Genomic DNA, 27,774 nt, shown 5'->3' on the forward strand with positions numbered 1-27,774 from the left:
CCACCCATTTTAATCTTCAATTCCTCCCTCCCTCACCTGTATATTCAGTTACTCTATCTAATTCATCTCAAGTCCCTATTGTATTGAGTTCTGAGTTTGCATGACATTCTAATCGAGATCAGAGACTCAACCCCATGACTGATCCATGCTTCCACTGACTTTCAATCTCATTCTCCTGCACTCCTGCATTGCACTGAATAAATTGTGGTGCATTGGCTGGGGGAGAGTGGTCTTGATCATTGCACATTGCTACGGAAAGGGACTGAAGGAACGAGAGGGGAATGTTCAGAGCATCAACTGACTTGGGCGAAGTACAGGGACTAGTTTATTTTGGGATTATGGTCAGCACGGACTAGTTGGGCCGAAGGGTCTGTTTCCATGCTGGATGACTCTATGATGTGGTGAGAGGGAAGAAAGGATTGGAGTGATTGACGCTTATCTTTTACATTTTATCTAAGAGACACCTCCTTTGGAGTCTGTGATATGGGAACAGACGATGCAACATGGGAACAGGAGTAGGCCATTCAGCCCATCAAGTCAGCTCCATTATTCAATGAGCTCATGGTTGTTAAACTCAAGCTCTGAATTTGTTGGACCTCATGGAGTTGAAACTTATTGGGAAGCAACACAGGGTTAAAAGGGAGTCTTCAAGCCAAGTTCCTTCGAATTTGATTTCCAAACATTAACCAACATTGATTCAAAGATAGAGATAAAACACACTTCAAAGGATTAGAATACGTGATCATGTAGTCTATTTACTCATGTTCTGCTTCTCAATCTGATATCCCAAGTTGCTCCATTTTAAATATTTACAAAATTGACAAGTAGTTTGAGGAAGCGGTGCTGAGCTTCACAGAGAATGCCTGTGAATTAATTCTTTTTATCTTTTGACGCATCCCTGTCAGCACCAACATTTAAGATAAGGATCTGCATCTTCAAGCAGCTGTCAGGGAAATGTTTGGTTGTTTGTTGTGCTCTAAGATGACAGGTTAATTCATTAACCTGAAATTTTGGCCATACAGCCTCAAGATTACAGAGTCTGAAAATGAACACCTTGCCAGCAAGAATCAGCCCGTGGGATCTCCAACTTAGCTTCTTTGAGCTGTAAAAGGATGGAGAAGCCAAACACTCAACCAGTTCCTCTTGTCTTGTTGCGTGAAGATGCTGATTTTTACTCGAGTTGCTGTGCTATGGGGTTCTGGTCACTCTCAGACACTACACCTGGCACATAAGACCAATGACGCTGCCACCATGTTAGTAGCTTGGATGGTGAAGAATTTGTTATATGCATTCAAGAAAATTTTCTTTATCGGTATCTCAATCTTCCTACTCAAGAAGGAGCAAGACTCTTAGGAAACAATGCAGGGTAAATGACTGAAAGGTTAGTAGGGGAGCACATTGGGACTAGTGATCATAATTCTATTAGTTTTTAAATAGCTATGGAAAAGGATAAGCCTTCCATAAATGTTAAAGCTTTTAATTGGAGTAAGGTCAATTTTAATGGCATGAGACATGAACTTTCAAAAGTTGGTTGGAATAGATTGTTTGCAGGTAAAGGACATCTGACAAGTGGGAGGCTTTCCAAAATGTGATCCATTTTCTCTCTAAACTAAACAAAAACAAAAGAACTTCAGATGCTGGAATCAGAAACAAAACCAGAAATTGCTGGAAAAGCTCAGCAGCTCCATGAAGAGAAAGCAGAGTGAATGTTTTGGATTCAGTGAATATCCTTCCGAACTATTCCAATGTTTTCAGCCATTTCTGCTTTGTTGTTTCCATTTTCTCCCTTCCTATTCCCAGGCACAAAGACCAAACGATTGCCCAGGTGGGATTGGTACCCCCAAGGCAACAAGGGATCTTCAGTCATCAGGGGTCCCCGTGCTTGGACTGGGTTTGGACAAGGCGCAGGTCAGTAAACATTCAGATAGAAACTCCCCATAAATGTCACAAAACAAAATCCCTGCAGTAGAAAGAGGTCATTCGGCCTGCTGAGTTGGTATCAACACTCTGAAGAGCACCCCACCCCATCCCTGTATTCCCCATGGCTAACCCACCCTAACCTGCACATCTTTGGACTGTGGGAGGAAGCCCACGCAGACACGGGGAGAATGAGGAAACTCCACACAGACAGTCACCAGAGGTTGGAATCAAACCCAGGCCCCTGGCACTGAGAGGCAGCAGTGCTAACCACTGAGCCACCGTAAGCATTTTTATTAATAAAATGGTTTCAATCCCTCCCAGCTCCCTCTAGGAACACAAACCAGGTTGATTTTAAACTGAGGTTATTGACTTGTGAGTTTGTCTTGATTGGTAAATCGATATTAGTAAGGGATTGGTTTTAGATATTTGAAACAAATCAAGGGAATAACAACATGAAGAAGAATGTTTGATTTCTTGGATTTCAGTCAGTAAAGAAGCTACCTTTCCCACAGTATGAACATCCAACATAATAAAATACACAGTCATCCTGGGTCCTCAATACAACACAATCCAGAAGGACAAGGGCAGCAGATACATGGGAACACCACCCCCTGCAAGTTCCCCTCCAAGCCCCTCACCATCCCGACTTGGAAATATATCACCGTTCCTTCAGTGTCGCTGGGTCAGAATCCTGGAATTCTCTCCATCAGGGCATTGTGGGTCAACCCACAGCACACGGACTGCAGCGGTTCAAGGAGGCAGCTCACCCCCACCTTCTCAAGGGGGGCAACTAGGGACAGGGTATTAAATGCTGGGCCCAGCCAGTGATACCCACATCCCGCAAAATGAATTCTAAAAAAACCTGAAACACTGAAATGTCAGCAGAAATTTATTGGGATCATTTATACTTCAAAGAATTCTGGAGTTCCTTTCAGTAATACTAAAGATGAGCTGTAATCTCTGGATCTTATTTGGATCACTTTTGGATTTTGTTTTCCACTGACAATGATTGAAAATGAAGGTCTGAGGTTTTCCACTCACCCAGTGGGAGTGTGCACTTTGGAAGCAATGGGTTACAATATGTACCTTCAGCCAGCCTTAGCTCAGTCCCCCATGTCCCATTGGGAGTGAGTTCTCGTGGTCAGTAAAGTGAGCAACGTAGCTGCCAAATCCTCTCAATCACACAGATTCAACAAATTCCACCTCAGAGAGCATCTAGACTCTAACCTTCAAGAATTTGTCTCCTTTCATAAAATGGTCAATCCCAAGATGAATTTGAACATGCTAAGAAGATGGTTGTGTGGGGTTCATGTCACTAGAATAGAAATGCTGAAATGTCCAGACTAAGGCCTTGATGGTTTCAAATCCCACGCTAACGGATGGTAAAATTTGATTTGAATTGAAGTCTGGAATTCGGAGGAAAGCCAGCTCATCAGTGATCACAAAACCTTTGTCCAAACTCATCTGGTTCACCAGTGTCCTTTAGAGAAGGGATATGTGTGCAAGTACTCAGTCTGTGACTCCATGGTCACAGCACCATGGTTAACTCGAAACTGCTCTCTGGGCAATTAGGTCTGGGTAATAAATGCTGCCAAGTCAACTGCACTTACAACCCATGAGTGACTAAAAGAGAGTTAGTTCACAGCTGGACTACTCTATAAAGTTGTCATAGCCCGAGAGTGCTGCTCTTTTACCTGAGGGAGATGGTTTAACCTGAGGTGTACCATACCTCAGGCATGGAGCAAGAACTGTGTATGTGGGACCTTCAGGAGGTCTTCAGCTGATTTTGAAAATTAAACTTATGCTGTTGGCACCATTGTGCATTATAAGCCAACAGTCCAACCAGCTGAGCTAACTTACACAGAGCAGTTCTGGTCACTGCATTGCAGGAAGGATGTGATCCAAACTGGAGACGGGCAGGGAGACAGAGGAGATTTGTAAGGACGTTGCCAAAAATGGAGATCTTTTATGATAAATACATGGATAGGAAAGGTTTGGAGGGATATAGGAGGAGAAAGTGAGGACTGCAGATGCTGGAGATCAGAGCTGAAAATGTGTTGCTGGAAAAGCACAGCAGGTCAGGCAGCATCCACGGAACAGGAGAATCAACGTTTCGGGCATAAACCCGAAGTCCTGAAGAAGGGCTGATGCCTGAAATGTCGATTCTCCTGTTCCTTTGATGCTGCCTGACCTGCTGTGCTTTTCCAGCAACACATTTTCAGCTTGGAGGGATATAGGCCAGGACCAGGTAGGTGGGACTAGTTTAATTTGGGAAACCTGGTCAGCGTGGACTAGTTGGGCCGAAGGGTCTGTTTCCGTGCTGTAGGACTCTGTGACTCCTTGTTTGTAAGAACAGAGATGGCTAAACTGAGATTTAATTGTGCCTTAAAATTATGGAGGGCTTAGATAAGTAAATAGGATGAGCTTATTCCCATTGACGGATAGGGCAGTAACTGAGGTGAAAAAGACTGGGAGAGGTAGGATTTAGAGGGGAATTAAGGAGATCTGTTTTCACTCAGAGAGTGGGGGAGTCTGGGACTCAGGTGTGGAGTGGCTGGTAGAGACAGAACCCATTAATACCATTAAAAGAAACATTTCAGATGTGCCTTGAAGTACCAGGATTATAGCTGGGAATTGAGATTGGGATAGATAGCTCTTCCTCTGATATCACAGACTCGATGGGCTGATTGGCCTCCCTTTCATCTGTGGTTTTCAATTATTTTTTCCGCTGCTTTCCTGTACTGTAGAATCCCCTGACGGAAAGGTCACCTAGAAAATTGCTTCTGATTGAAATTTCATGCAAATATAGAATGTGAACATTTTGAAAGAACACCAAAAACTGTATTCAATTTTGTTAATCTGAAGATGCTAATTAAATTTATGAAGAGTAACTTGCTTCCAACTGAAAGGCCATTGGCAAAACATGAGACACACGTGAAAAGCAATAATTATTTCAAAAGTGAAAATTAAATTTCTTTCTTTTAAACATTTGAGTGGGTACCACAATTTGATTTTTTAAAAAACTTGATTAAATAACATTCAGGAAGGCAACTTTTAGAAAGACCATGTAGTAGCTGAGCTTTCAGAAGATCCGTTACTCATGTCTCAGTCTGTCCTGAGCTCCTCACCATGAAGGGATCTCTGGTTGGGTGAGGGAGATGAAGTCAAATATTGCACTGGAGTCTCTGTCTCCTGCTGGTGGTTCTCATTGTAGCGTGAAATTAATTGAAAAGACTCTTACTTTCTCCTTGGATAACGTGTTGTTCCATTTACACCGTGGTAACAGGGCCACATCAGATAATGGTGCTGAAAGTGTTAATGATTGAGCCAGGCTGAGCTCCGCCCAGTTTGAGGATGTGCAGAGGGAGGCCATTTGGTCCATCATGCCTACCCTGGTTCTATCCCCTCGTGCTAATCTCCTGCCTTTTTCCTATCTCCCTGAACACAATTTCTGTCCAAATACCCATCCTCTTCAACGCATCAATTGAACTTGCCTGCTCCACATTCCCAGGCAGAGGATTCCAGATCCTAACCACTCACTGTATGAAATAACACTTTCCTCATACTCCCCCTCTTCATTTGTGTGCCATTTTAATCCATGGCCTCTTGCTCTCTATTCTTCTGAAAGTAGGAACAACTTCTCCCTGTCCAGCCCGTACATGATTTTGAAAACCTAAATCAGATCCCTCAACCTTTTTCTCTCCAAGGAGAAGAGTCCTAATGTCTCCAATCTTTGTGGGGAGTCAGTTAGACTCTGTCCTGGTCACCAATGTCCCCTCTGCTTCTTGTTAGTAATTATTAATATTCCTGAGTTGCTCTGCCTGTAAGTAGTTACTGAGATGTATTAAACAGCATCTTATTCCAAAAGACAAAACCTGCTTCTGGTGAGACTTATTCATGGTCCATCCTCCACCACAGATTACTGAGCGTAAGGAGAGTTGGTGACAGCTCTCTGCCCTGTGTTTGCTGCCTGGGTCTCATGGTCAGGGCAGCATGCATTGTCACATAATACCACATGGTGGCAGCAGCAGACACAGTTGTGTCATATCCCAAAGAGACCAAAGATGTAATGAACCCAAAAGACCCTGATGAAAAAGAAGAGAAAAGGTTTTGAGGACATTTGGGAAACCACTTTAAGGGCATTGCTGTTTTAAGAAAATCTGATGTCTAAACAGTTGTGGGGCTACACAGTGGCTCAGTGGTTAGCACTGCTGCTTCACAGTGCCAGGGACCTTGGGTGACTGTCTGTGTGGAGTTTACACATTCTCCTCATGTCTGTGTGGGATTCCCCACAGTCCAAAGATGTGCAGGTTAGGGTGGATCAGCCATGTTAAAGCATCCCATAGTGTCCAGGAATATGCAGGTTAGGTGGAATAGCATGGTTACGGGAATAGGTTAGGGAGGTGAGTTTGGGTGGGATGCTTTTTGGAGAGTTCATGTGAACTCAATGGGCCAAATGGCCTCTTTCGACACGGTAGGCGAGTTAACTTCACAGAGGCGTGTATCCTGTCACCAACTCCCCCTTTATTTACACTTGCTTAACTCTGGCACAGCCCTGGTCAGATTCAGCACCCAGAGTGTTCACATCTCTGACACCCCTATTTTTCCTGTTTTGTACATGGACTCTGACCGGCTAGCTCAGGGCCAGCCCCTTGAATGAGGAGAGTCTCTGAATCTCCTGTTTATTTTATTTTTGATAATTCTCCACACTATCAACCAGCACTTGTGTTTCTCTCTGTTAGCCGGGGCTCCAATCAGGGAACTCAGATTGTATGAGGTACACCTGGCTGATCCCGTTACAGTCACTGCAGCAGAGATTCTAAAATGGAGCAAATTAATGCAGATACTGGAATCTGTATCGAAAACGGCAAATGCTGGAGATCACAGCAGGTCAAACAGCATCCATGGAGAGAGAGCAAACTAACGGTTTGGGTCGAGATGACTCTTCATCAGGGCTGAAGTCTCACATTCTCACATTCTGATCACTTAATCTGATCCATCAACATCTTTTCTACCCCAGCACTCTAAACCCCACCCCGACTCTAGCAATAACCGCTGTCCCCTCCACACTTAACATCAGCTAGACTCGAAACATTAGCTTGCTCTCTCTCCATGAATGCTGTTTGACCTGCTTTGATCTCCAGCATTTGTTGTTCTCACTCAGGATTCTATGACCATTGCAATGAGTTTGAATTAGGCTTATGAATGCTGTAACCACCTAGTGATATTATGTTTAGATTAAAAATACAGCCAAACCTGGAGATAGGAATTCAAATAAACAGGTCAGTGTTGCCTGTAAGTCGGTACTCAGGCAGGAAGGGAAAGGCTTCAGCTGGATTCAGTGAAGAGTGAATGAACATTAGAGCCCGCGGCAGTAAATTAAATTCCTGTGGGAAAAGGGCAGAAAACATGTATGGATGGTACAAAAGCCCAGACTGAAAGGTGGGAAAAACAAAACTGGGAATACTCACCGGAGAACTGCTGCAGTCATGAATAGATGTATAAGCTACAGCTGCAAAATTTAACACAGGACTATCACCTTAATTTCAATCAAAGTCAGGAAATTTAAACATCATTAAGTTCATGGCAGGCAAAGAAACAGACAAGTCAAACATTTCAGAGACAAGAGAAAGTGGTATTAAAAAAACCGGAGCATATTTTAATGATGCGAAAAGCGTGGATTCAACAAAACCAGAAGAGAAAATGACAGAAAAAGCCAGAAGTGAAAATGGCTCGAACCCTTCTATTTTATTTGCAAAGTCAGGAAGGTTACATGGAGAAGCTAAACAGACAAGATCGGTTAATTTTGCTTTCTACAACTGGGAAGGTTGTACAGAAAAGAAATTCGGAAGTGCAGAGAGAATTTACAATCTCTGAAACGTTTAAAGGAATTTGAAATGTTTTATTAGAAAAACAATGCCACAGTACAGAATTTTAAGGCACAAACATATTAACATTACAAGGAATATTTATGAGACAGAAGGTTTAAAAGCCAGACATAGTACATTACTACTCAGCGACAATTAAATATAATTTAGGAGAGAGCATCAGTGTTACAGAATTCAGAAAGATTGTTTTTGTAGAAAAGTTGAAAAGATATTAGCAAGCTACACAGTGATTAAAAATAAAACAAAATTCCTGAATACACAAGGATAAGTTCATAGAATGTCAGATTCAAAACATGATTTAAAGTTCTTGGATTGATCAATACACTAAGGAGACATATGAGACACATCATACTCCTGAGGTAAAAACAATGACTGCAGATGCTGGAAACCAGAGTCAAGATTAGAGTGGTGCTGGAAAAGCACAGCAGGTCAGGCAGCATCTGAGGAGCAGGAAAATCGGCGTTTTGGGTAAAAACCCTTCATCAGGCCTGTATTCCTCGGATGCTGCCTGAGCTGCTGTGCTTTTCCAGCACCACTCTAATCTAGACATCATACTCCTGGGCAGATTCGGGATTAGAGATGGCCCTAATTTAACAGAAGATTGGAGTTTATGGAGAAAACAATTTTTAAGATTAGAAATTGCTTCAAAGTTAAATAATAAACCAGAAGCAGAACAAGTTAATATACTGTGATATTTTGTAGGTCTGATAACCAATGATTTGTGAAATCAATAGGAAATAAAGAAACATTGTTAATGATGTCATAAATGTTTTTGGCAATTACTTTAATTTGAAAAAGAACAGAATTCACAAATGGGTAAGATTTAACAGAAGAGTTCAATGTCCAGGATATTTCATTGACTATTTCTTGACCTTTTAGAATCATAGAAGCAGACAGCATGGAAACAGACCCTTTGGACCAACCCATCCATGCCTCTGAAGGGAAAACAGCCCCAGCCTATTCAACCTCTCCCTATAACTCAAACCCCCCAACCCTGGCAACATCCTTCTAATCTTTTCTGCATCCTTTCAAGTTTCACAACATCCTTCCTGTAGGAGAGAGATCAGAATTACACACGAAGGGCACAGTCATTCCCTGTCATGAAGATCAAATGCCACCTCTTATTGGTTCATCATTTTTCATCAAATGCTGCTATTGTACCTGTAAAGGTGACACCTGCTCAAATGAGCCAGAGGGTCTGACCGAGACGAAGATCAGAGTGGACCCAGCGATCCGGCTCTCACCCCAACACTTTATGCTCTGCCAGTCAGTCGTAATCATAGGTCTTCTCGCACAGTGGGTAATGTCCCTGCCTCTGAGTCAGAAGCCCCAAGGTTTCAGTTTGGCCCAGGGCTTTTCAGTTAAGGGTGGTATGCTCATACCATGGTCAAACAGATTGATTCATAAATTACACGTCCTTTCAACATGTATCAATGAGAGATGGAGAGCAGGAGATGGGCCTGGCCAGTGATCTACAGGCAGTGAGTGCAAACTGCAGAGGTACCCTGCCCCCAACCCATGGCCATGAAGTCTGTGCTCACCCCCCAATGTACTCTCAGGGCATGATGCCTAAAGAGAGACTGAGAGTGAATGTGCCTCCTAACTAGGCCTCAGTCTCCTCTCCAGTTCAGCAGCAGCTGAGGACTGAACCCACAGCTTTCCTTGACCAGCAGGCCCCAGATCACAGCGGATAACCCCTTTCTTAAAGCAGGGACAAGTTGTAAATGTCTCTTGCAGGCTGCCATTTGTACCACGCTGTTTTTGACCAGGCCGTGCAACCTACCCAGCCTGATGGAGAGCCCTGTGCTCCTGCCTCTGAGGCCAGGTCACCACCCTTCAGGACTGCCTTAGAGTCGACAGGAATTGGGGCTTAATCCCATGACCCAGCTGTGAGAGATCACTGGGAGGAAAGCAATGGCACCATTAAATACATTACCAGGCTCCTGGATGGTGTTGGTTCTTCATGATGGAAATATTGGACGAGAGAAAGGAGCTGGCTGACAGTTAAGAAGTTACCAGGTGGGTCACGGGCAGTCTGCTCTGTAACTGGTCCCGGGGACGGGGATGGGGATGGGGTGGGGTGCTTGTGGAATGTTGGTGGTGGGGGAATGTTGGGGGGTGGGGAAGCTGGGGTGGGAAGAGGGGAGTGCGGTGCCGCAAACGTTGAACTCTTGGAAGACCAACGGCATCAATGTGAGGGAGGCCTGAAGTGGTCAAGTTATGAAAGCTCTGGGGATACATGCCACCATAGTTGCCAACATTGGAAGGCCAATGGGGGCAGTAGGTAGTGTCCCACCTCTTGATCAGAAGCTCTAGGGTGAAGCCCCACACAAGGACACGGCAACCATGACAGGAATGTGACCAAACAGTATCAATCTATAAAATCGTTTGGATAGTCTGATGGCAGGGAGAGAGAGTGGGAGTGTTCTGGTCAGCCAGCACTGTGGGGTAGGTGGAGAACCACAGCCTCCTCCTGCTTTAACTGCCTTCACTGTTTAGACCTTTGAGTACAGGAATTGTGACGTTACGTTGGGATTGTACAGGACATTTGTGAGGCCTCCTCTGGAGTGTGACTGTGATTCTACATCATGATCATTCACTATTTCCTGTTTTACCTGCACTTTCTTCTTGACCATTCCCATTTGTAGTGAAGTATACAAGCAAGAGGGCTCGAACTCCGAACTCTGATCTATCAACCCCTCAAGACCTTTACCCATTCGAAGGTCCATTCAGTAAGCAAAGCACATTTAAGGGTCTAGTTGTGATTTCCACAAAAAATGCCCAAATGATGTTTTAAAAAAGAATTTCAGAATGGCAGTTATATTTTCGGACCACTATTTGTAATTGTGACCCAATGTCTCCCCCTGATCTCCCTCGACTTTGCCAAAAGCTCTCCATAATTCACTGTAAATAACTGTCTGACAAAGTTGTGACGGTGGTGGAGGACTGGGGGGATGTATTTCCGTGACTCGTTTCTTTTTCTGTGTTAGCATTGAATCTTTGCTGCATTTTAAATGAAACAGAAATATTTATTTCACCAATAAAAGTACAGGTTTTGAAGAAAAGTGGAATAGAATTAAAGGAAATACTGGAATGCTGTTATTGATAAGGTTATTTCAACATCGGTAAAATTAAATTTAGCTTTAGAGTCATAGAGACGTACAGCACAGAAACAGACCCTTCGGTCCAATCCATCCATGCCAACCAGATATCCCAACCCAATCTAATCCCATTTCCCAGCACTTGGCCCATATCCCTCCAAACCCTTCCTATTCATATACCCATTCGAATGCCTTTTAAATGTTGCAATTGTATCAGCCTACACCACTTCCTCTGGCAGCTCATTCCATACACGTACCACCCTCTGTGTGAAAATGTTGCCCCTTAGGTCCCTTTTATATTTTTCCCCTCTCACCCTAAACCTATGCCCTCTAGTTCTGGACTCCCGCACCCCAGGAAAAATACCTGTCTATTTACCCTATCCATGCCCCTCATGATTTTATAAACCTCTATAAGTTCACCTTTGAGCCTCCGATGCTCCAGGGAAAACAGCCCCAGCCTATTCAGCCTCTCCCTATAGCTCAAACCCTCCAACCCTGGCAACATCCTTGTAAATCTTTTCTGAACCCTTTCAAGTTTCACAACATCCTTCTGATAGGAAGGAGATCAGAATTGCACACAATATTCAAAGAGTGGCCTAATTAATGTCTTATACGGCCACAACATGACCTCCCAACTCCTATACTTGGTATGTAAAGATTAAAATGGTAATATGTTAAGATTAAAATGCAGGGATGGGTTTCCTTGAAGTTGAAGAGACAGCGATGGAAGTTGTTGGATAAGCATCCGGCCTAGTCAGTATTAATTTGTAAATCCCTTACAAACCAGTTTATGATAATGATGCCTGGTATGGAATGAAACAATTGGATGAGCTAATAAATGGACAGTTCTGTCATTAGACTCAGGAAGCCAATGGTTGACTCCAGATTTGGCACTCTCAAACACTAAAGGTTAAATAAAAACAAGGTTGGCACGGTCTTAGAATTAGAGGGGAGTCAATTTAAAACAGAAATGAGGAGACACTTCTTCAGCCAGAGAGTGGTGGGCCTGTGGAATTCATTGCCTCGAGCTCAGTGGAGGCCGGGACGTTAAATGTCTTCAAGGCAGAGATCGATAAATTCTTAATCTCACAAGAAATTAAGGGATACGGGGAGAGTGTGGGTAAGTGGTGTTGAAATGCCCATCAGCCACGATTGAATGGCAGAGTGGACTTGATGGGCTAAATAGACTTACTTCCACTCCTATTTCATAGTCTTATGGTCTTTAAAAGTAAGGTGGGATTTAGAGAAAGATTTCTCCTTCCTTAGAATAACCTGACCACTGATAACCTGCCTTTTCAAAAGGTGTTTATCCTCAAAAACTCAAAACCAGCTTTGCCTGATTGCCATTGAATCCCTATGCCCAGAAAGAAAACCCAGTGGAACTAGTGGATGAAGCACATTGGTCCAATTTATCTTGCTATAACTCCCCAGAAGCCAGTATCCCATCACCAAGTCCCCCTTTACTTACACATGGAGAGTCCCTGACGCTGACACTGTCCCTGACCCTGACCCTGACCCAGCTCCCTCAGAGCCAGCTGTCAGAGTGAGCAGAACCCTTGACCCTCCTGTTAATATGTCAGCTGGGGCTCCCTGATTGGACCAGGTTAACAGCCCCAATCAGGGATCTCAGATTCGATGAAATCCACCTGACTGACCTTGTTACAATCACTACAGTCTCAAACTTCACTAATGACCAGCTCGTCCATTTCTGAGTGTTACTGTTTTATTTTAAACCAGCCTTCCCTCTGCGATGACTATCCCTCTTGATAGGACTTCAGTGGATAGAAGGAGTAACCCAACCGAACAGACAATGACATTCACTAGCCACTGAACATCAACAGACCAACTGGTGCATCAGCTGTTTGAGGGTGGGGCTTGGCCGTGAACAATTCCTGTTTAAGAATTCCTCTCAATATCCATTTCCAAATCATCTCCAGCAACACCGTGACTGCCACAGAAGGATACTGAGCATACTAGTGGGAGAACAACTGGTTACTCGGTGAAATTTGTTTGATCTCCAGTCACATCCCTGTACAGTATCAGTTTGCCTTGATCCAATCTCGTTAGCACCACCACCACACCACCCCCCTCCCCCACTCAACCCAACCCAACCCAACCCAGATCCTATGGATCTGCTGGAAAGATTAAACAGAGATATTAAGGATCATCTCACAAAAACGGGAATAAAAACAACAGGCGGAAGCCATTCTGCCCCTCAAGCTTATTCTGCTGTTCAATAAGAGCATGGCTGATCTCCTATCTCAACTCAAATTTCCCAACCAATTCCTTGATTCCCTAGTGAGTTCCGGTTCTCACACAGATTTATTGTAAATTGTCGAGCTACAATGTAAGTCCCAGGCTGGAATTATTGCTTCAGATTAATTTCTAGACACTTAAAATGCTGTTTAACACGTTGAATGGATCAGTGCACCTATTTAAGGGAAACACTACACAGGGGGAATGTTACACTTGCCTTCAACCAAGTCTTAAGGAGTTTGGTTTCAGTAACTTCGTCTGAATGCGAATCATTCTGTTAAGTAATTACTGATAAAAAGAGTCAGTGGTTATGCAATCAGTCAATCAGGATAATTCTGAAAACTATTAATCTCTCATTAAGGAAGATACTCAGTGAAACAGGTCGAGGGAAGCAAAGTATTTGTGGCTGAGGAGGTTGTTGTAGATGTTCCTTCGCTCACAGTGAATTAACCTTAAAGGTCTCCATGTGATGTGTGTATATAATGTTGTGACTCTGTCTGACTTTTAGCCTGCTATGTGCCTGTCAGCTATGCACACACACACATACACACACAGACACACAGACACACACACACACATGCACACACTCACTCACCACATACACACACACTCACAAACACACACACACATGCACACACTCACTCACACAGTCACACACACTCACACACACACAAATGCACACATACATACACAGACACACACACACACACACACTCACTCACTCACACAGACACACACATACACACACACTCACTCACACAGACACACACATACACACACACTCACAAACACACACACACTCACTCACACACAAACATACACACTCACACAGACACACACACACACATGCACACACTCACTCACACAGACACACACACTCACGCACACATACACATAAACACATACACACAAACTCACAAATACACACTCTCTCTCACACACACACAAACACACACTCACAAACACACTCACTCACTCACTCACACACACACAAACGCACACATACACACTCACTCACACACACACACTCACAGATACAAACACAGACACTCTCAAACAAACATGCACACACACACTCTCACTCACACACTCTCACTCACACACACAGACACATGTTGGTTGCTGTAATTTCTCCCTCGTAACTTAATGTGACTTTACTGATTTAAATGAATTAACCTGCAGAGTTACTCAATGCCTGATGAGTCATTGATTATTAAACCATCAGTTGAAATGTGCTTAAGGGAATGACTGGAAGGAAAGGATTTGAGCAATTGTGATTTAAAAGGATTGAATTGTGGCGATTAAGGTGAATGAATGTTGGTTGCCTCATTCCGTATACTTTTCAGGGTGAGAGTTGTTCTTGGTGATGGTAAATTGTAGTCCTTACCCATTTTCATATTCATATGGGAAATAAAAAATTGTCCAGGTCCCATTTCATCTTGTGAAACCCCCAGATGGATTTACCGAGCCAAATCTTTTTAAGTTTGGGAGGGGACTTCTTTCAGCTAGAATGACACTTCACTTCAAAACCTATTCACACAAAGATCACTTCCAATGATCTTGGTTTTAAACTGTGATGACTCTTGGTGATATATTCATTCTGCCATTCTGTCACTTTTCTCCTTGTGACCCTCACAGGACATGTTATCTCCTGGAGTTAAGTGAGAGGTTAATTGTCTGTTTTGTATGTTTTTCCCCCTGGCATCCAGTAGTTATTGTCAGATTTGGCCCCACTTGGCCATTACAGAAATGTGGGTGCTCTGTTTCCAATCAGACTCTCACAGACTCAGAGCCACAGATTCTCAAACAGCAATGGTCATGTTACTTGGAATCTTGGGAACAACTATATTCACCCAGACTGTGGTCATGCAGCAAGCCGAGAATCATAGAATCCCTACAGTGTGGCGCTAGGCCACTTACCTTCCCCCCAGCCAACCCCTCTCCCTCCCCCCTCTCCCTCCCCCCTCTCCCTCTCCCTCTCATTTATCTCTCAGCCCCCAACCCACAAGCCTCATTCCTGATAAAGGGCTTATGTCCGAAACATCGATTCTCCTGCTCCTCAGATGCTGCCTGACCTGTTGTGCTTTTCCAGCTCCACAGTCTCCACTCTGATCTCCAGCCCTCACTTTCTCCTAGTTGGCCCAACAAGTCCACACCAGCCCTCCAAAGAGTAATCCCCCACCCTATTACTCTACATTTCCCCTGACTAATGGACCTAACCTACACATCCTTGAACACTGTGGGCAATTTAGCTTGGCCAATTCACCTAACCTAGACATCGGGAGGAAACTGGAGCACCTGGAGGAAACCCACAAGGGTGGGTTTCCCCACAAGGACAAGGGGAAATTGCGCAAACTCTACATGGACAAATGCCCGAGGCTAGAATTGAACCTGGGTCCCTGACACTGTGAAGCAGCAGTGCTAACCACTGAGCCACCATGCCGCCTAGCTAATTCAATGACTGAAGTTTTGGTGATAGTGGCTGGGAGGATAATTGCTAGCTCGTGGATAGGAGATTGGTCACTCATCAATGGGATTGGTCAATCGTCAATGGGTTACATCATTCGATCATGGGATTGGTTACTCAACAATGGGACTGGTTACTTGTTGACAAAGTTGGTAAACCCACATTGGGATATGATACCATAAAGATATAGGAGATATTAAGGCTTGCAGATGCTGGAGAGTCAGAGTCGATAAAGTGTGGTGCTGGAGAAACACAGCAGGTCAGGGGTCCTGAAGGAGGATCCTGCCTGAAATGTTGACTCTCCTGCTCCTCGGATGCTGCCTGACCTGCTGTGGGTTTTTTTTGCAGCTTCGCACTTTATTGAGTCAACATTAAAGATATATTAAAATCCCAATCGTGCGTTCCCTTCTGGGAGGTTGGGGCAACAGAAATGATTGTTTGAACATACTAGCCAAATGTAAATGCGAATGACTGGAACTGCGCAGAACATGCAAGTACGTGGCATCACAGAATGGGCTTCAAATAAAATCAAAAGTGGAACATGAGATATCAGAACACAACTGCGCATCTCTGAATATTGTAGAGCATTTTCTCTGATCGATATCAAAATCAAAGCACACACACTGTACTGCATTCACCCTGAATTGTTAGAAAACAGTATTCTAAAATAGCCACATTATTAGCAATTTTTGAGACTCACATACACTATCACTAGTTTCTATACATGCAGACAAAGAAGGAGACCACTTTGTCTGGGACAACACACACATCCTAGAAGCAAAGACACACACAAGAATTCTTAGAGACATGGCATTCTAACCAGAACACCATCAATAAACGCATCGATTTAGTTCCTATCTACCTTCCCTTGGAAAAAAGAACCAGAAATGATATCACCCACCTTCAGAAACCAAGACTTATAAATCGAGAGGCGGGACATACCACCAGTGCTTCACCAGAGATTCTCACTGATAGTGATGAAACATCTGAAAACAAACCTTCCAGCTCAGCGAGCTAACTTACATCCATTGTCACATTATATGGAATATTGTTTGATTGGCATTTTGATTTCTTTCTTGTTAAAAAAAACCTTTTCTTCTTAATAATGGCTTTCCTTAAACATTTTTAAATATCTTTATTAATTCTAGTGACTAAATGATTCACTTTTAAAATTGGCAGGGTAGCATTTACCTAGCCTGTGGTTACTGAGCATGCTCACGAAGGGGATGTTTCAGTCACATGTTCAGGATCAATGGGCGATTGAGGTAACACGTTAGTCTTAAAGTGATCCAGGACACAAAGAGTTGGCACGGGCATGGGGTCCGTATACACATTTGGTACTTATTTCTTCATTTGGCTGTTCAACATTAAATGGAGGTGATGGCATGTACAGGCAAGAGAGCTCAGCTGGAATATTGGAGTAGACAGTTTTGGCACCAGATCACAGGAAGAACGTGAACCCTTTGAAGAGAGTGGGGAAGCGAGTTACTAAAATAGCTTCAGCGATGAGAAACTTCAATTACCCTTTAGTTACCTCCCTCAAACTTGGTCAGTCATCAGGGGCAGGAGGGTGTGGCCATGAGTGAGGCAGGTAGTGGGATCCAGGAGGTAGTGCTGAAGGAGCCTCAGTCCTGGAGAGTGTCTAACAACTTGGAGATTCTTGTTCCCTCCGTCGATGGGAGTGGGAGATGTAGGGAGGATGAATAAACTGGCCAGAAGCTGAGTGGTACAGGGAGCCACAACACTCAGGATGGGGGAGAAAAGAGAAATGGGGGCAACATAGTCAGGGAATAGACAATGTTCTCTGCGGCCAGGATTGAGAGTCCTGAGGATTGTGTTACCTGGTCCAGGCTATCTCATTTGGGTTGATGGCATCCCTCGATATAAACACTGTGTTTAACCACTAACTCTCACCCTGGGCCACCTCATGGTATCAGCAATGGGCACCATCACTGTAAAGCCACAAACGGATCACTGTGTTCATGGATCGGCCCCATCGTTTCTGTTTCACATGAGCTGCCTCCCACTGGAAATTAGGAGTTACCTCCCCCCATCCACCCCCCCCTCCTCCAACTCCAAACCCCAACCACTCCACGCAAACATCCCCACCCCTTCATTCACACACCCCCTACAGGCCTCCCCAACTTCCTGCCCAATGTGTGAGTGTCTATCTTTCTGTGTGTGTTTGTAGGGGGGTGTGTATGTATGTGTGTGTGTGTGTGTATGTGTATGTGAGTGTGTATCTGTTTGTGAATGTGTATGTGAGTGATTGTGTATGTGTATCTGTGTGTGTGCCTCTGTGTGTGCGTGCGTGTATGTGTATCTGTGTATGTGACTGTATGTGAGAGTGTGTGTGTTATGCAGGTGTATAGGTATACTGTGCCTTTGGGAGAGTTGAGAAGCTAGCAAGGATGGACACAGCACAGAGAGTCCTGAACAAGGTAACAATGGAACACTTAGTCAAAAGAAATAAGCAGCAGTTGGGTTGCCATGAAACAAAAACAAATTCAAATTTGGCCAATCAGTTTAAATTATGCCCCAAGATACCAAAATGTAATCAAATTTGAATTTAGTATTTTAATATTAAGACCAATGAAATGTTCCGATGTTTGCGTATAAAACCGGACATTTTGAACAGTTAAGGGGAGAACTGCCAAATCACAAACAAATATAGACTGCTAGTTGAAGAGTTCTCTGAAAGGTACCTGTCTCTAAGAAGTTTGAGCAGCAGAACATTGAAACTGACCTAGAGAAAATCTACAGAGGAAACTCTACAAAGGAGAATCGACAAGGCTGACTGGTTTTGAATTGTGATTTTTTTTGTAAATCTTAATCAGGATTTTTTTATCAAACCAGAATTGTAAATTGGAAGGTAAAAGATAGATTTAAGAGAAAGGAGTTGTAAATAGTTGTTGGTTTTAATATTCTCTGTTGGACTTAAAGAATAAAATTGTTAATTTTTACATTAAATAGTGACATCTGGGATAGTTCTTTGCCTCTCGAAATGTAACAGATTACGGAGTGAGATGAGCTTCACTGTGTGTCAGGTTTAAATTAGCAGAGGGGTTTACCCCACGTTATAACAATGTGCGTGTGTATCTTGTAAGTGTATCTGTGTGTCATGTGTATCTGTTTCTGTGTACCTGTGTGTGTGCGTGTGTATCTGTGTGTATGTGTATCTGCATATCTGCGTGTGTACGTGCGTGTGTATCTGTGTGTGCGTGTGTATCTGTGTGAGGGTGTGCATGCGTGTATATCTGTGTGTGAGTATATCTGTGTGAGTGTATCTGTGTGTGTGTATCTGTGTGTTTGAAACTGTGTGTGAGTGTGTGTGCATGCGCATGTATCTATGTGTGTATCTGTGTGTGAACGTGTGTATCTGTGTGTGTATTGGTGTGAGTGTGTGTTTGTGTGTGTACTGTGTGTTTGTGTGTGTACCGTGTGTGTATATTTGTGTGAATGCATGTGTATGTGTGTATCTGTGTGTGTGTAGATATCTGTGCGTGTGTATCTGTGCGCGAGTGTGTGTGTGTATGTATCTATATGTGAGTGTGTGTGTATCTGTGTGAGTGCGTGTGAGTGTGTGTACGCATATGTATCTGTGTGAGTGTGTGTGCAGAGTGAGAGAGTGTCATGGGGAAGAGGAGGTGTGTGTGTCAGGTGTATAACGTCGGGCGGGAAGTGGAGGTATGAGATGGGTACAAAGAGGGAGTGAAGCAAAGTTGGAAAGGAAGGGGAGGATCAAGAAATTATGAGAGAGGAGGGAGAAAGCTGGGGAACACAAAGGCACCTGGAACACGGGCTCAGACTGAAGATGCAGACTTGTGAGAGCAAAGCTTCATTGTGAAATGATACTGTCCTCAGCTGAGTTTTTTTTGTCGGCCTGTCAGTGGTTTCCTTATTTGTAAGCTCTCATCGCCCAGGGCTGAGATGCAGCTATTCAGAAAACAATGTTGGAAAAAGCCTCTGTTTATGTTATGCCCAGTGACTGAAAAACAAGGAATAATGGACTTTGAAAGGTCTGCGCATGTATCTGAGGTTAATGGATGTGGTGAGTCCAGTGCTCAGTCAGAGCTATCACCATTCAAACTGTCCAACCTGACACAGGCACTAAGAAATGTGAATGGTGCCTTTGACTGATGGATATTCATCGAATGAACAGTTCACTCGAGATGGGAGTCTCTGACTGCACAAGCATCACCAAAATATAAAGACATTCTGCAAATGCAGTGAGATGTCACTTCATATCTGAATGAAGGCAGAGAACCTCTGGAGTTCCTGCTGAGGCAGCTCCCTGAATTAGTTGGAGCTGAATCGATGGCCAGGAGGACTCATAAAAATTTCACCATCTCATTCCCACAAGACGGTTTCTTGCAGTGGCAGAACTCCTTGTATTTATTTTTATCTTTTTTTTTTCATCATCTGGGAAATTGGATTGCACTGTTCCAAGTGTAAGCGGCTTTATAATCTCACTACGTTATAGTGAGTCTTCATTACCAAATCTCATTGTCAAAATGCATGTTGAGAGGGAGGGTACTTAGCTACTGGTCAAAGTCTCCCACAAGCGATGAAATATTTGTTGCATATGAGAAAAGAACTACCTCCACTCACAAGAAAACCGGTAAATAATTGATGGTTTTACAATAAGTGCTGCTAACGTTAGCAATATGCATTGAGCACAGAGTCTGATTCTCTCATGGTCTGACAGTCCCTGCGCATGCACATTAGGGGTTTAAGAACAAAAGGAAACAATTAATTACAGTGATAAACAAATGAGGTCCTAGCTACCTGTCCAATTGTTGACCAGGAGTTGACAGTCAGATGGGGCAAGGTGGTCTTGAAAACTAATTGCCCCATAAAGGTCGAGCGATCTGTGAGGTCTTTTGTGAGGGAGGTTTAACACGAGATAAAAACAATAACTGCAGATGCTGAAAACCAAATACTGGATTAATGGTGCTGGAAGAGCACAGCAGTTCAAGCAGCATCCAAGGAGCAGCCAACCAAGGAGGTTTAACACGAGAGTCAAGTCAAAGCAAGAAGGAAATATCATTACCTCAGGACATCCCAAAGTACTTTACAGCCAGCAATCTGTGATCACTGTTGTAATGTAGAAAGCTGAGCAACCAATGTTCTTGGGACCGGGGTTCAAACCCCACCACGGCAGATGGTGGCATGTGAACTTAATAAAACACTGGAATGGAGTTGAATGAAGAGCATGAATCCATTGCTGATTGTTGGGGAAAGCCCACCTGGTTCACTAATGTCCTTCAGGGAAGGAAACTGCCATCCTTACCTGGTCTGGCTTACATGTGACTCCAGACCCACAGCAATAGGGTTGACTCTTAACAGTCCTCTGGGCAATTAGGGATGGGCAATAAATGCTGGCCCAGCCAGTGACACCCTCATGCCAGGAATAAAGAAAAAAACAATTTGTGCTCAGAAAGCTCCCACAAATACAAATGTGATAGTGGCCGGATAAATCTCTTTCTGCAATGTTGGTTGAGGGATAAATACTGTTCAGGGTGGGTTGGGGAGAGTTCCTCTACATGTCTTCAAAATATAATATAACCATTACCCGTGAATTGGGAAGGCAGAGCAGCTTCTAGTTTAATCTGAAACAAACAACTCCTCCAGTGCTCCCATACCCTCACAGTATTGCACAGACAAACCTACACCAGTTCTTGTGTTCAAGACCCAGACAGAGACTTACTCTTCAGCTTAATCACAGGAAAACACCCACCGGCTTGTTGAGGGAGAAGTGTAATGTCAACATTGTTCAGGGAGCAATCACATGTTCACAAACAGCAAATCAGGAAACGAGAAACAACTGGCAAAAACCGTAAGAACTGTGGATGCTGTAAATCAGAAGCGAAACCAGAAGTGGCTGGAAAAGTTCAGCAGGTCTGGCAGCATCAGTGGAGAGAAATCAGAGTTAACGTTTCGGTTGAGTGACCCTTCCTCAGAACTAAAAACATCTAATAGTCTTAACTTTTAACTTAGCTTTCCAGGCGGTGAAACAAAATATTATGGTTTGATTAAGGTGGAAATTAAAATAAACAAGCATTTAAAAAACATTGTGGATTTTTTAATATTGTTGTGGAGATATTTGACATGCCACAAATGTAAAATGAATTTCTCAAGGCCAGAGAGAGTGTTTAGTGATAATTTAAGACCAGAGAGGGTATTTAACGGTAATTTCAAGGCCAGAGAAGGTATTTAATGGTAATTTAGTAACTGGTACGATGTTTAAAACCTGGTTGTATCTCAATCAGCAAGGTACTACTTTAGCAATGAAACTAAAAGTGTTAAAGTGAAATTTTTCACCAGATCATGATTGTGAGGGAGGCTGCAGTGTAAAGAATCACCGATAGCAACTTCTGAATAGATGTGGGGGAAGTGTGTACACCAGGAGTCTCTATCACTTTCAATGGGGTAATGATAAGAAATGCAGACAGTTTTGCTGTCACTGTAAGGGACATCCAGACATACTGAATGGTACATTCTCTTTTCTGCAATTGTGTTACTAATTCCAACCCTTCTCTAAAATTGCTGGCGAGTGCGAGATTATTCTGGGCATGAGGCTGAAGCTACCATTCCTGTGATAATGAAAGCCTATTCTAAGCCAAGGTTCACATTTTGGATCAGGGACTCATTCTTGGATATGACATGAATCTATTTCTGTCTCTCTGCACTCTGTTGTTCCCTCTCTTTCCAGACCCACCATATTGATTTGTAACTGATGTATTCCGTATGTTCCGATGCTCCCCATTGTTGGCCAATCGCCATTTTTCCCATTCAATCCAGTTAGATTCTATTAATCACAGGTTTATACAAGAGCTTTGTGGATCTGTAGAGGTGAACATGTGCAGTCTGGATAACAAATTACAGAACCGATATACAACACTGGGAAGGATAAGCACATTTGATTCTCTGTGACGTTACCAGGGAGAAGCTGTCAGAGACCTGCAAAGAATTTGAAGATATTTTTAGTTGAGCTGTAAATGTTAAGGTCAGATTTGATAGTTTTCTGTCTGTAAACAGCCCTTGTATGGTGAATGATGTTGAATTGTAGCTATCAGTTAGGACGATAGCGATAGCTCTGTATGTTTAAGGCAATTCAATAAAACAATTGAAGGGATGATATAAAATTATGGTGATAAACCCTCTGTTGAAGCATGGATGAAATGTAATTTTTTTTATTATTCATAGAATCCCTACAGCGCAAAAAATGGCCGTTTGCTCCAACCCTATGATGGGAATCCAACCAGACCATTTCCACTTAACCCCACATGACTAATCCAACCAACCTGCACACCACAGGGCAATTTAACATGGTCAACCCACCTAGCTTACACTTCGATGCACACGATGGACTATTCCCCATGGTGAATCTACTCGTAGAAAGCGAGGGCTGCAGATGCTGGAGATCAGAGTCGAGAGTGTGGTGCTGGAAAAGCACAGCAGGTTAGGCAGCATCCGAGGAGGAGGAGGATCGATGTTTTGGGCAAAATGAAGGACTTATGCCTGAAAAGTCGATTCTCCTGCTCCTAGGATGCTGCCTGACCTGCTGCGCTTTTCCAGCGCCACACTCTCGACCATGGTGAATCCACCCTAACCTGCACATCCCTGATCACAATGTGCAACTTCCCATGGTCAATCCACCCCTGACCTGCACAGCTTTGGTCTGTGGGAGGAAACCCATGCAGACACGGGGAGAATGTGTAAACTCCACACAGACAGTGGCCCGAGGCTGGGATCGAACCCGGGTCCCTGGCACTGTGAGGCAGCAGTGCTAATCACTGAGCCACAGGCTTTGATGGCCGGACTGACATTTATGGTCCATTCAGAGCTGCTCTTGAGAAGATGGAGATGAACCACCATCTTCAACAACCTCACTCCAAAAGACAGGGGTTAGTCCCAGGAATGCAGTAGTAGGAATATTAAACAGGAGCGAGTGGGTCGCTTGTGGTTCAGGGCAGTGTCTCTATCTTTGAGTGTGAAAGTCTAAATTCGAATCGCACCTCTCGTGACAGTATGTGTGAACAGAGATAACTGAAAGAACACGGGGAGACAGTGCGATGAAAATGTGCGGTGTATTAAACAGTGTGGGAAACAAGGGACAATGTACTGCAAAGGTTGCTATAAATAGGAAACATTAAACTGCAGTACTGAGCCTGGAAGCTGATCCTGGGAAAATATTTCTCGTCCCAGCATGCTCATTGTCGCCCTGCCAATCTATCACTTCATACCCTGCTGGATGGGGATTGTAAAATAAGCAGGTAGCAGCCTGATTATTCTGTTCAATCACTCCCTCCTATTATCAATGAGGTTGCTGCATTTTAACCGGGATTTGCTACAAAGAGCTCTGAGGGTTGTTCTGAACGTCCCCTGTCCATCAGGGCATGGCATAGACCAGGTGGAGAAGACCATGTGATGCCATGAAGGGGAGGAGGGCATTATATTGTGGTCCTGAGTCACCCCTACCTGATTCAATTGTTTCCTTTTCCTCATGGGACATGGGCCTTACTGGTTAAGTCAGCATTTATTACCCATCCCTAGTTGCCCCTTGAGAAGGTGGGGGTGAGCTGCCTTCTTGAACCGCTGCAGTCCATGTGCTGTGGGTTGACCCACAATGCCCTTAGGGAGGGAATTCCAGGATTCTGACCCAGCCACACTGAAGGAATGGGATAAACTTCCAAGTCGGGATGGTGAGGGGCTTGGAGGGGAACTTGCAGGGGGTGGTGTTCCCATGTACCTGCTGCCCTTGTCCTTCTTGATGGAAGTGGTGGTGGGTTTGGAAGGTGCTGTCTGAGGAGCATCGGTGTGAAGATCTGGGCAGAGATTGTGAGGCCTTGTCAGAGGCGGAATCTCCTCCATGCCTTGGATCTGGATACTGGAAGGACTGCCTCCTGAGTTAAAACTGGTCCAATGGTGCAGCTGGTTAAATGGAAGTTTAACTGGCCATACTGTGTGCTTTGGGATTCAGAGTTATTCACATTATCAGAGTCAGATTCAACCATGGATGGTGGAACAGGATTGAAGGGCCGAATGGCCTACTCCTGTTCCTATTTCTTATGGTTTTACAGCGTCAGTGGTGACAGGATTGACCACTTTGCCCAAACCCTTGTGACGTTTGCAGACTTCATGGGCTGGGTATCTCCCTCTCAGACAGAGAAAGCTTTTGCACACAGTTCGATCCCACAAGCATAATCGGAGCAGGAGGAGGCCACTCAGCCCCTCAAACCTGTCCCACCAGTAAATAAGCTCAAGGTTGATTTGCTTGGGTTTTTCAAATTCCACCATCGCCCCCCCCCGATAGCTCTTGATGCCTCTCCCTCCTGTGAAACCACCCACCTCTGTTTTAAGAATAATCAATGAACCGTTTCCACTGCTTTCTGAGGCAGAGAGTTCCAAAGTTTCACAACCCTCTGGAGAGAACATTTGCCTCATCCCTGCCCTGAAAGGATGACCCCTCATTTTAATCAGTGCCCCCTAGTTCCAGACTGACCCACCAGAGGGACCATCCTTTCCCCAGCCACCATGTCCCAGACCATTCAGGATCTGATACACTCCAATCAGATCACCCCCTCACTCTCTAACCCCCAGTGGGGACAAGCCCAGTCTGTCTAATCTTTCCCCATCAAACAACCCCCTCCTTCCAGGGATCAATCCAGTAAACCCCCTCTGAACCTCCTGCAGTGCATTTACATAGTTCCTTCAATCAGGAGACCAAAATTACACACAGTGTTCACGATGTAGCCCCCTTATGTAACTGAAGCATAACCTCCTCAATATTATGCTCAATTCCTCTTGATATAAGGAATAGAATTGCATTCATTTTCGAATTACATGCTGTACCTGCATGTTAATGTTTTGTGATTCATGCACCGAGGCCCCTCTGCACATTGGAATTCTGCAGTTGTTCTCTGTTTAATTAAAATTCAGCTTTTTTATTCTTGCTGCTAAAGCACACAACTCCCCAATTTTCCCACATTATATTCCAGCAGTTTACCAAGAGATATGGATAGGTTTGGTAAGTGGACAAGCAGTCGGCAAATGGGGCATAATGTGGGAAAATGTGAAGTTGCTCAGTTTGGGAGGGAGATCAAAAGAACAGAATATTATTTAAACAGAGAGACACCGCAGAAAGCTGCAACGCTAAGGGATTCACTGTATGTGTTTATTAACCACAGAAAGCTGGCACACAGGGACAGCAGGTAATCAGGAAGGGTCATCGAATGCTTCAAGGGAGTTGGAGTATAAGAATAGGGAAAATGAGGACTGCAGATGCTACAGATTAGAGTCGAGAGTGTGGTGTTGGAAAAGCACAGCAGCTCAGACAGCATCTGAGGAGCAGGAGGTTCAATGTTTTGGGCATAAGTCCTTCATCAGGAATGACCGAAATGTCAATTCTCCTGCTCCTCGGATGCTGCCTGACCTACTGTGCTTTTCCAGCACCACACTCTCGACTATAAGAGTAGGGAAGTCTTACTGCAACTGGACAAGGGGTTGGGGAGATCACATCTGGAATAATGACAGCAGTTCTGGTCCCCTCATGTGAAGAAATATTTCATTGGAGGCAGTTCACTGAAGGATCACTGGGATGATCCCTGGTATTGAGGGATTATTTTATGATCATAGATTAAACAGGTTGGGCATCTACTCACTGGGGTTTAGAACAATGAGAGATCTTGTTGAAAGGTTCATTAATGATCTGGATGACGGAACTGAGGACATTGTTGCAAGGTTTGCAGATGACACAAAGACAGGTGGAGGGATAGGTAGTGTTGAGGGAGTGGGGAGGCTGCAGAAGGACTTGGACACTTGGACAGTGTGAGGTTATACACTTTGATCAGAAGAATAGGCTTTGGAAACCTAAAGCACAAAGGGACTCTGGAATCATAACTCAGGATTCTCTTCAGGTTAACATGTAGGTCCAGTTGGTAGTTAGGAAGGCAAATGTAATGTTAGCATTCATTTCAAGAGTATTATAATACAAAAGCAGGGTTATACTGCTGAGGCTGTATAAGACACTGATCAGGCTACATTTGGAATATTATGAGCAGGTTTGGGCTCTGTATCTTAAGGAAGGATGTGTTGGTATTGGAGGAGGTCCAGGGGATGTTTACAAGAATGATCCTGGGAATGGAGGACTTGTCACTTGAGGAGCAGTTGAAGACTCTGGGTCTGTATTCAATGGAGTTTAGAAGGATAAGGGGGGATCTGACTGAAGCTTACAGAATACTGAAAGGCCTGGATAGAATGGGTGTGGAGAAGATGGTTCCACTAGAAGGAGAGACTGGGACCCAAGGACAGAGCCTCAAACTGAAGGGATGACCCTTTAGAACTGAGATGAGCAGGAATTTTTTCAGCCAGGGGTGGTGATCCTGGAACTCATTGCCAATGAGGGCCAAATCATTGAGGTAGACAGTTCTTGATTGGTAAGGGGATCAGGAGTTACCAGGAGAAGACAGGGGAATAGGATTGAGAAACATACCATCTATAATGGAATGGCAGAGAAGGCCTGATGGGCTAAATGGCCTCATTCTGCTCCTATACCTAATGGTCTTATGGAAACATATGATTCTAAAGGGCCTTGACAGACTGAGAAAATGTTTCCTCTTGTGGGAGAGTCTAGGACCAGAGGGCCCAGTCTCAGTGTAAAGGGGCCAATTTCAGACTGAGATAGGAAGGAATTTCTTCCCTCAGAGGGTTGAGAGTCTTTGGAACTCCTTGCCCCAGAGAGCTGTGGGGGCAGTGCCCATGTGTATATTTGAGGATGAGACAGATTCTTGACCAGTCGGGAATTAAGGCAAGGGAAAGGGTAGGAAAGTGGAGTGGAGGACTGCAGAATGGAGGGGCTGAATGGCCTGTTCCTATCCGTATTTGTCTTATCTGCTAGGGTTTTGTCCTCACAATCAATCCAGCTATATCCACCTGTAGCTTCCTCATTTCTCATTCAGGAAGTGCTTTCCTGTCCGTCTCGATGTTGTCTGTAGATTAAGCTCCCATACCTTCACTCCTCTCAGTGGTGTCATTGCTGTCAATTATCGAAGGTTTGGGCCCCAGCACAGACCTCTGTGACACAGCCCTCATCACATCCTGGCAATCAGACAAAGGTTCAATCCCACACACTCTGCTT

The sequence above is a fragment of the Chiloscyllium punctatum genome, chromosome 29 (genome assembly GCF_047496795.1).
Source record: "Chiloscyllium punctatum isolate Juve2018m chromosome 29, sChiPun1.3, whole genome shotgun sequence".
Taxonomy (NCBI): Eukaryota; Metazoa; Chordata; class Chondrichthyes; order Orectolobiformes; family Hemiscylliidae; genus Chiloscyllium; species Chiloscyllium punctatum.